We start from the raw sequence: 12,910 nt of genomic DNA, 5'->3' as shown, positions 1-12,910 counted from the left end.
TTAAATACTTGTCCTCAATTACTCCTGCCCCATGAAAAATTACTGCAGGAGGAATTACATGCATTGGTCTACTTGCACAATAAAAACAAGCTTTAGCAGTTGTTCCTACCATATTTAAGTAATCCTGTTAAAGCAGAAACATTTGCAAGTTTTATACTTGGAATGTCTCTCTTGTTTGGTAGAAGCAAAATAATACAGATGTCAGAGATGCCAAAGAGCATTTTTCTTTTTCACCCCTCACTCTCTCTCCCAAGAGTGCAGCTTCTTGATGTATGTGCTGTTATTTACTGTGCCCTGTTTAGTTCTGTATCATAGTCAAAATTGTTTGCAAGGGTTCTGGCACTTTGAAATGGGGTACCAGCCTTTTTTAGCAAACTCAAAGCATTCATCTGACTGACTGCTGAGGTACAAACATGAACAACACAGACACATCTCTCACTGAGCTGTTGAGGAAATAGCTGGTCAGGCCTTCCCAAGTGTCTGACTCACAGCACTCCACAAAATCTCAATCATGTGATTTAGCAAGGCATAAATAAGCCCAAGGTGGTTTTTTATAGGCTTAATTACACCCAGTGAAGACATGTCTTTTTGCTTGAGCAGGGAGTTGCTACACTGCTGAGAAGGCAAAGCAGTGCCAGGAGAACAGGAAGGTTCCAGCAGAGCCATGGAGGTCATGGGACAAGCAGGAGGAGTGTGTGTGCACTTCCATGGCATTTGGTGGTGGGGTTTGCCTGTGACGGTAAGGCCGATGGATTCCCCGTTTGCCATCACTGCTGACTCAATAAATGACATGATCCAGATGAGTATGTGTGTTTCAGATTTTTTTGTTGTTTGTTTGTGTCTTTTTCCCCTTCATATGGAGTAGTGAAAGAGAAATGAACCAGTGGGAAGTGGGCATGCCTGGTTGTATTTAGTCAGGAGCTCTTTACATAAAACCACTGACACTATTGTTCCTTTCACTCAATTTTTGTGACTTAATATCTATACGAAATCATGATGGTTTTGAGGGGACATTAAAGATCATCATTGCTTTCACCCCCTCTTGCCACATCCCAGTGTCTGCAGGATTCCAGACTTGTCCAGTCCATGTCTAACACCACACCTGGCAAATGGGAATTTTAAGTATGTTTCCATGAATAAGGAGGCCAGCACAGGCTGGTATGTGAAGCATTTGCTAAGCTTGTACAACTGCAACGGGATATTTTCCACCATTGGGGAAGGGGCTGGAGCCAATGCCATCGAAGCCACTGCTGGGCTCGTGCTTGGACCCCAAGGATTGCCTGTCAAACACAGAATGTGAGTGCTCAGGGGAGAGCACAATGTTCCATTAATGTTGCATCACTGTATTGTGTAATGGGCCTTGCTGGATACTAACTCCTCTGTTAGACTGTTCTCTGTAAAAACACTGAATAAAAAATGTCCCTTTACCTTAAACCTCCATGGGGATTGTAAAAGTAATGGCAGCTGGTTTTTAGTAGTTGTGAATGGCAGTAAAATCCAGTTACAGGGCTCAGTGCTTCTTCCTTACAGAAACAGCAGCAATGTCCCAGCATGATGGCATGGATGACAGGGTCCATCCCACACATACTGCCTTTGAAACAGACATAAAATCGTTGAATAATCACCATTCTCTGAAAGTTGCATTGAGGTGTTTGTCATCTGGCCAAGCACTCTTGTTTATTGGTCAGCTTTCATTTTTATGGCCTGTTAGATTAAATGGCATTTTTACCAAGCTCAAATCCTTTCTCAATCAAAGTCTTTAGTAGTAGGGAGCACTTTGAAGTCAACTTAGAAAGCACATGCAGTTCTTTCTAGTATTTGAAGTTCTTTGCCTATTGATAAACTACAGGCCTAATGCACTCCCCTTACTCCCACACGTGAATATAATTCACAGAAATGATATTGAAATTCAGTCTGTCTTCCCCAAACCTGAATTTGTTAATCACTTGGACACTGCCACAGTCATGAAACCATGAGCCTGCCACAATTCTTCTGAATTACCAGATTTCTTTCTTGTAGCCTCTTACTTTTTATTCAAACACTGTCCTATAGCATCCACTTCCATGTTACCATACTACATAAAGTCCTGGCTCAGTTTTGGCTTGCCTGCCTTATTCAGCCAAGAGACAGGATTTTAGTTATTATTTTTCAGATGCTCAGCTTCTTGCAAACTATAGGGGGAGATGTTTGCTTATCAGGTTTTTTTCCCAGTGTGAAGCACTCATTTTCCTTGGAAGAAAAGAAAAATCCAGCCAGCAAACAATATTTTTCTGTCTGTCCAATGAAAGAACCCCCTTGTTGCCAAAGGGAGAATGAGGGAGAGGGACTGGTCTGTTTTTGTTTCAGTTTCAAGATGTTTGGCTTCTTTCTGCACATGGGTACTACTCTTATCATTTGGTGCTTGGAACATGACCTTTCTATCCTGCTTTTCACTTTACCTTTTTTTGTTTTGGTACAATTTATATAAAACTGTTATATAATCCATACAAAATAATTTGTTTAATAAAAATAGCTCTATAAAGAGAATAAGAGATTTGGTATCAGAGATGACAAATGGGTAAATGAATTCCTTCATTTTCAAAGTTTATAGCAACATTATTCCCTTTACAGATAATTTTCTTTCATGTCATATGTAGTACTTGAGAATCAGTGAAGGTGACTTATTTCTAAAGGAAAAAACCCTTTTTTCTAAGCCTTTTCCTGCTTTACAGTTGCCTGTATTGTAGCAGCCTGGAGGAAAGTGCTGGTGCTGGAGCCAGGCCCTGTGTGTACCTGCACAGAGCACAGGCACTTCAGGCTCCTGTTTTATAACACTTCAAAATTATATCAATTTCAGAAAAATAGTTTTGATGTCATGTGAATGTGATCTTCAGAGAGTAAATTAAATGGGTTATAACTGTCTTCCCTAGTGAATTCATGGCGTGGGGAATTTCAGGTCAGCTCAGTTGACTGCCTCATTTTTCAAAGCGTTTCACTGTGGGTTCTACATTTTCAGTTAAGCTGTTGCTATTTAAAAAGATGACTTCCATGTCATTTGCAAAGCATGTAGAAGCTGGAGGCAATTCAGCATTTTGACACTCTTAATTAACTGATGGCCTGTCATGAAAGCAGGTTGTAATTAAATGATATAGTAATTTTGGCCGTGCTGCCTTCCAAACTATTTTTATATCTCAGCAGAATAATTCAGGTGGTGACATCATGTCAGTATATGTGCTTCTCCTTCCTCAGTGCCTGCTCAGGAATTGTTACTCATGGTTTGAAATAGCTTTAAGAAAACCAATTCCAACCAGTTCTTGGTGAAAAAGGAAATAGAAATTTTTAAAATTTCCCATCATGGACCGTGGCCTGTTATCCTGTCAGGGTCTGTGAAAATGACTTGTAATATGTGACAACCTACATGTCCTGTAAAAGAGACTCACACATTCAGGGTTTCTAGGGCAATCCAGGTGGGTTCATGAAAAATGGTGGAAGAAAAAGATAATTTTGATGGCTACGGAGCCTGAGCCTTGGGATGCTGGTAATTATTTGAGTAAGATTGTATTTGGATTTGGGCCCAAGGTACTTTTGACTAATGAAGATTATGCTGCTTTCAACTAGAGGGGTGGGTGTTGAAATGGAGTGCTTTTACTGATTGAGCAAACAGTTTTATGTAGGTATTCCAGGATGGACATGTCCCTAACACAGCCTGACAGTGTTACTGTTCAAAAATGAGTGGGATTTGTCAGAAGCCTGTAATACTCACTGCATTTTGAGCCAGGTTCTTTTGATGTCCATTTTCTGATGTGCTGCCCTGGGGAAATCTGCCATCTATTCATCTATTCAATCCTTTAATAACATCCCTTGTGCCAGGAACATCATAATGCTCAACGCCGTGACTGAGACGTTACTATGAATATGCTGAAGATCCTTGCTTGGTGTACGATGAAACAATCTTTGGGGAATAAGTGAAACAAAAGAGTGTGTAGGATATCCTTTAATTCAATGAGGAATGTGGGTGGAGGAGTAATTGAAATGAACAAGATGCTTTGGATTTTCGTAAATGCCTTAAATACTTCAGGGTGTGCTTAAAGCTTTGTGTGTGTGTGTGTGAACCATTTCACTGCTCGAAGAGCTGATGAAAGCAGGAGCCCATGTAAAGCAGCAGCCCATGCTTTTAACCATTCTTTACCTGCCCCCATCACACCTTTTCCCTGAGCTATGAGCACTGTATGCCCTGTGGCAGTTCTGATAGAGGAGAAATAACCCTATGAAGAATTTTAGGGCTGTGTGTGGCTGACTGACAGCCACCTGCTGCTGAAAGCTCCTGCAGTGGCTGCCTTCCCTCTCCGTGCCCTCAGCAGTGGCAGCTGGTTTTGGCCCTCCCCTACAGCAGTCACCAGTTGCCTCAGTCAAGTGTGGTTGAATTTGAGCAACATATTCCTGAGGTATTTCAGAAACAAAGATGAGCCTGCAATCTGCAGCACAGGTGTGGGAGCCTCTCTCCTTTGAAAGGCAGCTTCAAATATTCTGTGCACAAAGGATGGTGGTTTTGATGCCTGCTGCACCCATTGTCATTGAGGAGAAATAGGGAGGAAAATACCAAGATGCCAACAGCAGATAAGCCAACAAAGTGTTACCTGTTACAAAGTGATGCCTGCCAGATTCTTTCAAGAATAAAATCCCTTTCGCTGGAGTTTGACTCAATCACACCTTGAATGATTTAATTACCAAAATTCATTAACCAGAGCTTGAGAGTCATGTATGTCCATGCATAGCAGCTATTCATCTATCTCCAGTGCAACAAAGAAGGGAAATGCTTAAGATAACAATGAGCCAACGACATCTATCACTTCCTTTCAAGTAAGTTTCAGTTCCTCCCTAAAGAAAACCCAGCTCTTCCTCTGAATCCACAAAGACCTAAAGAATAAAGTCATATATACATATTAGATCAAACCCTTCACATAAGCGTTGAAAAGGAAAAAAAAAAGGTACTGTAGATGAAGGTTTATACTTTTGTTTACTTACATCCTCAAAAAAAAAGGCCCCTCAAACAACAAAACAAACCAGACTGGAAATATGTAGCTGCATGATCATAGACAAGTTGACAATGCTACACTTGGACTGAAAACTTTGTCTGAAACATATTTCCTACCTCAAACACAAACTGTGAGCTTCATGGAAGATGCGTGTCCTCACTGCTTCTGCTGTCCCTCATCCTCTGCCTTCCTTTACCCCAGCACTCACTGGGCTCCTTCTCTCTGCATCCTCCCTTCTCTGACCAGGATCAGCAGCTTTCCCTCTCCTCCCTCAGGTTCACAGACCTGTGGATCTGGTGGAATTGGAGAAAGAAATAATGAGAAAAAAATGCTATTATAGCATTCCCCTGTCTGTGAGGCACAGAGATGGGATGCATCCCTCTTTGCTGTGCTCTGGCAGCACAGCCTATACAAGGAGTCAGATGTAGCAGTTTCTCACCTTCAGCTGTTTGTTTTGTCTTTGTTCCTACCTTGGACTTCGATTTCTATTTGAGTGCCTTCCACACAACCACAGAACAGCAGAGCTTCTCTAACTCGGTGCCACAGCCCCCTCAGCTCTGCCCATAACCCTTACCCTGTCAACAGGGATAGGACTGAGGAATTACAAACTGAAAATGACACCATATAAAGATGCAGGGAAACCTGAGATTTAAAGATAAATTGAAAACATCACAATCTTTACGGAAGAAGGAAAAGGAGGTACATAGCAGAAATAAACAGAATTGAGGGTTACAAAGAGAACAATTTTTCCTATATGAGAAAATAAAAGGGTATTAAGTTAAATTGTACAGTAGAGCATTTACATCTGCTGGAAGAAAATACTTTTAAAGTGCCACAATTAGTGCCTGGAACTCACTTTTACAAGAAATCACAGACTAAAACAGGATTTAAAATTATTAGATGTTTTCCTTCATGTGTAAAATGTGTCTCTATATAAGTGCAATGATGAACAGATTTATTTAATTTGTGTACTGAATCTGTAAAAAATTCTGACAGCTTTTTTGGTCATAGAATATAGTTATGCTGAAAGAAAAGACACATCAAAAGATATCACTTCGAAAGTCATAATAGTGAGTTATTTAATAGTACTGATGTTGATGTGATTTTTCAATTTGCAATAGTTTTATTTTCCACTGTCTGTAATTAAAATCAAGTCAAGTTTGAATTGTAGTGTTTCAGTTTCTCTAAAATTCTTTCATCCTTAGAATTTTCCTTGCATCTGAAGCACTGACATTCAAGGGAGTGGGTTCTGTTCACAAAAACAGTCATTCAAAAATCCTCCAAAGAACATCCTCTGTGCTGCTGTTTGCTGGTGGAATTCCTCTCTGCCAGTGTCTGGTGAGGTTTGCTCCCAGCCAACAGCCTTGCTTCTAGGAGTGAGTGTCCCAAGCATGTTCACTGAAGCCCACACAAATGCTGAGATGTTATTTTTGAGCTTCTAAGCTCCGTTATAGGGCCTTTTTTTGGTCTAGGTTGGAGAGTCTCAGTTTAAAAATCACCTGTTCTTCACCATCGTGCTTCCTATTGGCAGTGAAGTGTAGAAATTTTGGTGGTGCATATGGAAAAGCGTGTAGGGCTGTCAACAACTCTGAAACCCCTTTATAGAAGTTGTGAGACACTTCTTTATAGAGTTGTGCTGGGCCCTCCCTCCTCACCAATATATCACACTTGAGGCAGGGTTTTTTAGACCAAACTGGCATGAATTATGACTTTTATCCAAACAATGAGAATCTCAGTTTTCCTAGTATCCACCATCCTCTGGCACAGCTCCAACAATATTCCTGGAGTACTGTCAGCCTTAGCAGAGTTTTATATCACTGAGGAAATGAAATAATAGCACATCCCAGGGACACCCTAATATACAGGGGATAAGTTGTAAAATCAGGAGTTCTACAATTCCAGGCCAAACCCTTAAATGCATTTTTTGAGTGATAATGAGCAGGTATTAATCCTCACAGGGTGACTAGCAGGCATCAACTATTTGTAAATTACTTTCAGATCTTCAAATGGAAAATACATATCTGTCAGCATTTTAGGGAGATGAATTTCTGTAGATGGAGTCCATGTCTCAGACTCCTATTCATTTTTGTCTCTGAACCAGAAAGCACATATTTAGGTGGTTATTTCATATCTTCCAAATGATGGCTTCTCAGGTAATCATCATAATAACCTTTCCCATAAGAGACTCTCAAAGTGGTTTCACAGACCTTCCTAAGGACTTATGGAAAACTTACTCATGCTGTAGATATAACTACTTCTACTGCACACAAGGAGAGGAGGTCATGGGGGTTAAATGTCACTCAGCAAGGCAGCAAAGAGTTGAACAAGAACCTGTTTCTCCTGATTCCAGATCCTGGCAGGTTTTTTGTTACTGAGCACAGACATGTTCATCTGGAATAGCCTCACAAATACATGAGCCCCATGAGTATTCACTAAAGCCACTTCCACCTTCTGGCCAGAACAGGAATGTAATCAAAAAGGTACTTAAGCATTGCCAGGGCTTCTAAATACGGATGAATAACAAAATAAACAATAAGAATTAAATGATCCAGTTGTTTGTTGGAACTACTAAATCCTGTAATTTGACTTCTTGCTTAGCAGAGGCTTTCAAATTACCTGAGTATCACATCTCACACTCAAATACTGAGTCCAAATAACAACCCTTGAAAAGTTGTCCTGTGAGTATGAGTGAGTTTGCACATGGATTTGTGTCTTCACCCTCTCATCTCTTCCTTGCACTAACCTCAGCCCTGCCATGAGCAGAATGACCCTGCTACCACAATGACTTCAGCTCCCTCCACATTCTCTGCAAGGCCAGGGCACTGACTGACAAACTGCATGCTGTCACACTGAGTATGGACCAGCAGAGTTGGACTTGCTTTGCATCAGCCCCTCTGTCTCTGGCCATGGAATGACACAAAAAATTCTAAGAACTAAATTTCTTTTGAGACTTACCACTTTTTCAGCTCTGGCAGAAATTGGCCAAGAGATCCTAAAGACACAGGAAAGAGGGAAGGGGAGAGAAAGACAATTTAATTGAATATGTGCTATTTCCTTATGAAGTTTGGTGTAATAATCCAAAATGGGTGTCAGAGGGAGAGAAACAGAAAAAATTGAGATGTCCTTGAAGTCCAAAGCCCTTGCTCAAGCTCCCATAGAGGTTTAAAACAGGTACAGACACAGCTCTCTTAGAGACTCCAGGTCAGTGCCTGGAGTATGGACAGAAAAGCGACGGATGTTCAAGATTTAGCCAGCATAGACAGTAAAGAACTTATACCCCTTTTGAATGTATAATGAGTTTACTGTTGAAAAGAATTACCACACTTTTTTTTTTTTTAACTTCTAAGGATACATGCTACGTTTAAAATTTAAACTGGACAAAATAAGAACAGGTATTGAGCATGGAATGACTCTAAACTGACTCACACAATGAGATGATGACCTAGCAGGCCTTTTTCCTTCCAAGAGATTAAGTCCTATCTGGTGGAAAATGCATCATAGATTAATTAAGTGCCCATGTATTAGTGGCTTTATCGTATGACTCACTAATACTGAGTTAACCTTAATATAGGATTCAGAGAATCTTAAGCCAAGGATTTTATTGATTCACATTGTTCTGGTGCAGGTAGTACTTGAGTTTAATGGATGAAGACTGCACAGAATTTAGAAAAATCAAAGATTCAAGGCTGATGAGGTAATCAAAACGTATTAAGACAGACACCACCGGAGCTGGGCGAGTCCCTCAGCCACTAGAGGGCAAAGCCACAGCATTGCAGTCGGCAGCGCCGTCTGCTCGCCTCTTTCCAAGGGTGTTATCAGCGAGGGCGTTCATTTTACAACAAAAACTGGTTAAATGATCACTAAGCCCTTCGCTAGGAACGGCATTACTAATGAATACTTAGAGTATTGTTTCTGTCAAAGTGTGGCATGCAGGCACTTATTAGCAACTGTGCAGAAAAAAAGCCAACATTTTCTTCCATGGAACTGTGAATAAAAGCTTCAGTCACTCAAGAGGTTTGGACTCTTAGGCTCACAGCACAGGCCTTTCCTACTCGAGAGCTTGCAGATCAGTAGGAAGCTGAGCACTTGTATCAGGAACTACATTGGGAAAGTAATGAACATTTTGCTGCAAAGTTTTCCAGTTTTTTGATGGTACCAGATCAGACTGAGAGACTCCTGAATGCTTCAATGACAGATTTTGGAGACACCCAGAGCCTTGTGTACAATCCCCTACCCAAGTCAGCCTTTGACCTTCTAATATTGAGAATTCTTGTTGTCTCCACTGGTTCTTGCCCTCTTCTGTGCAATGCATGTTGTCAAGCATCTGCTCTCTGCTCACCCTCAATTTCCCACTGCACTTTTCAGAGATCAGGCGTGGGTCAGCTTTGGGTGGACCTGAGAGACTGTTTTGCACAAGATCAATGTGCTGTCTGTGACAGTGGCCAGAAGCAGATGCCAGAGGAAGAGTTTAGTAGCAGGATAATCATATAGTCACACTTGTCAGGAGTATCCTCCCAGCTTCCAGCAAGGCATGTCTCAGGCTTCCTGAGTGAGAAAAGTTATCTTGGTATGCAATATGCTTCAAAGGCTTTGCCTTCTGTGAAGGAGTCCACCCATCCCTTGAACCATTGTAAACACTGCCATCCCCATGGCTGCTCCCATCATGTGCTGAGCAGCACATGAGCTGTGTCAGATGATGCTGAAAGGGATGACAGGTTGTTACTTCTTAGTGCCCCAGGAAATCAGCTTCTGCATAGACAAGCAGCCAGAATCCACAGCTACAGACAGAGAGCTCTGTTTCCCAGGGAGCAGACTTACAGGACTGAACTCCTGCTTTTGTCAAAATTAAGTTTTTACAACCTCCTGATTTTGACATTCCCAGTGCTGGGAAATCCAGCTTGTCCTGTCCTAAACTGTCCTGGTGATTAATTACCTTCCCTGTAGAAGACCTCACAGGAAGATGAATACATCTGCATACACTCACTGAATCTTGAAGGTCCTCAAAGCCTGTGATTGAGTCACCCCTTCACCTTCTTTCTTGACACTGAAATAATTTGAACCTTTTCACTTTCAGTCTAAATAATTCTTATTGATCTTCTCTGAACCATCTCTTTTTCAGCTTCTGTTAAGGAATTAAGGAATTTAGGTATCAGACTTCAGGAGCAGTGGGATTAGTACCAGAAAAATAGAGACCTCTTTCTATATTCTCCTGTTTCTAAACCCAAGGATTGCATTATCCTCTTGGCTACAGCACCACACCACCTGCTTATTTTCTCCTGATTATATGGGATGATTCTTGGGGGTTTTGAGCATTAACCTGTAAAAGCACAAATTCTCTCATCCTATAATCACTCCCTCTATTCCTTGATGCAAGCTTTTACATTTGGCTGTACAGAAATGCACATTATTTGTTATCAAGCTGTCTCAGCTACTTTGCAGCATGACTTGTTATTTATTAATCCCTATTGCTTACATCACTTGCAAATTCTTTAAGTGATGATTTTATGTTCTTCTTAAAACCATTAATATCAATACAATGCAGTGTAGAACTAATTGCCATAGGATGCAGAAACACATTGTTTGATGATGACTTTTTATTTTCCCACTTTGTAACTGTCAGTTAGTTAGAGTCTCAACAGTTTAATAAGTGCTGTGATGAGTCGGTATCATTTTGCCTTCTTAATTAAAATGCTGCAAATTACCAGAACAAATATTTTGCAGACCTACTTACCTTCATCAACCAAACTTGTAATGCCATTTAAAAAATCAAATTATTTTTGCAAGATTTATTTTCCACATCAATTTGCAGTTATTGTGTTTCCATTCTTTAATTCTTTTTCAATCAAGTAATGTAGATAATGTCCCATTTTATTACCCAGAATTCTTGTCAGTCTGGCAGGTTGCAATTACCTTGGTCACCTTGTTTACCCTTTTAAAATATGGGTACAATATTTCATCCAGTCCTCTGGAACTTTAACAGTGTTCCAAGATTTATTGAAAATCAACATTAATGGTCTAAAGATACTCTGTGCCAGTGCTTTTAAAACTTTTGGATGCAAGTTACCTGATTCTGCTGATAGCCAACTTCATTAGCTTCTGTTTAACATCCTCCTCAGTGCTTGTTGTAATGGAATGTATTTCATCATCATCATCATCATCATCGTCATCATCATCATCATCATCTGATATTTGTGTATCATATGGCTCTTCCCCAAAAACAGACCAGGAATAATTATTGACTTCTGCTTTCCTACACTGTTGTTAATCATTCCACTATTTCTACCTAGGAACAGAGTGAAGACATTATCAACTTCCTTTTCTCCAGGTTTCTGCAAGTTTCATCATGTAGTTAAAAAAATCATCTTATTTATCCTTAACTCTGTTGTTCAGAGATTACTCTGGCATAATTTTGAATCCCCTGGAACTCCTAGATCCCAGCATACACACGTTGTTACACACATCTTTGTATTGACCCTGTAACTCTGTGCTGCTCCCTGCAAACAGGGCACCTCAGAGGTTCCCTTCACTTTTCTAACTGTGGTCCCCTTTCCCCCTTTCCCATCCCCTGCCTTTTGCAAATTGGAGTACCCTCTTCTCTCTGCTCTCCTTTATGCCTTTTCCTTGGTAGCTTCTCATGAAGAACTGAGAAAAATACTTGGGAAAAGAGGTGGCAAGCTCAAAAGCAAGCTGTCATGTGGGATAGTATCAGGCACCATTTCTTGTGACAGTGCTGTGGAGGCTCATGGACATGGAAGAGCTGCAGATATGTTTTGGAGAGTTTGTACCTTGGACTCTTGTGCCAAGTGAAAGGTCATTGTCCATGGTCCGTGGTCTTACAGCCTTGCTGTGGCTTGGGATCGAAATTATTGGTTTGGTTTGTACACAGTGTTTCTCACTATCAATATTGAAATGTTTCTTCTTCTAGCAGAGGGAGCACATTGAGAACATAGGATGGGCAATCTCCCTGCTCTAAGCTCAGGTGTCTGGCACCACAACTGCCTGGAGCAGCACCCTGGAGCTTGTGGAGTTTGCTATTCCTCCAGATACATCTTCATTAGGAGCAAGTCACGAGGCATCCAAGATAGCGAGGAGGAATGGGGAATGAGACCATGTCCCATCACCTTAACTTAGAGATGATTCCCATTGCTCCTAACTTGTGTTTTGCATGCTTTCATGCTTTGCCCTCTTGCAAAACAGCCAGTTATAACCCTTCAGGAAAAACCTCCCTGTGTTTGGTGAGAAGACATCCCAATGAATGGCTATATCCAGAGGAATACAAGTAGAACAAAATTATGGTAGTGATATGCCTCTGTGAGACATTCACAGATGGCAAAGCTATGCACTGGCATGCATTTGGCCAGAGGTTACAGTGTGTTACACCACTACACCACTCACTCTTTAATTAATTTCCCTTTTTTTTTTTTTTTTTTTTTGTCGGGTATATTGTGTGTTTATCAGTCTGAGGTGTTTTGTGAGAACCATTCCGAGGACAGTAATTGTGTATTGCACCAATCTGAACCCCTCAACTGTTCTTCACAAGCATGGCAACACTAATTGCTAAAGAGATAGCAAGTTGGGGTTAACCAGGAATGCTTTATGGGAGTAAATAAATTCCATCTCCATTAACATGCTGCTCCCAGCTATGATGGATGAGCATTTTTTATCTCCTCAGCTATTTGCCCATGGATTGATGATTCAGTTGATTGGGAGTATCTCATATTTTTCGCTTGAAAAGCACATAGTTCCACCAGAATCAATGAATAAACATTAAGTGCTTCCCTTTCATTTCAAGCGGGATGGGCTGATGCTCTTGGAGCAAGGAGGCCTAGATTTTATCACCGAGGCTCATTACACTGCATTCACTGACATATGTGGCAAGTTAATGGAGAAGCCCA

The sequence above is a fragment of the Molothrus aeneus genome, chromosome 9 (assembly GCF_037042795.1).
Source record: "Molothrus aeneus isolate 106 chromosome 9, BPBGC_Maene_1.0, whole genome shotgun sequence".
NCBI classification, from domain to species: Eukaryota; Metazoa; Chordata; class Aves; order Passeriformes; family Icteridae; genus Molothrus; species Molothrus aeneus.
The sequence above is the reverse complement of the archived record's forward strand: the minus strand, read 5'-3'. Positions refer to the sequence as shown.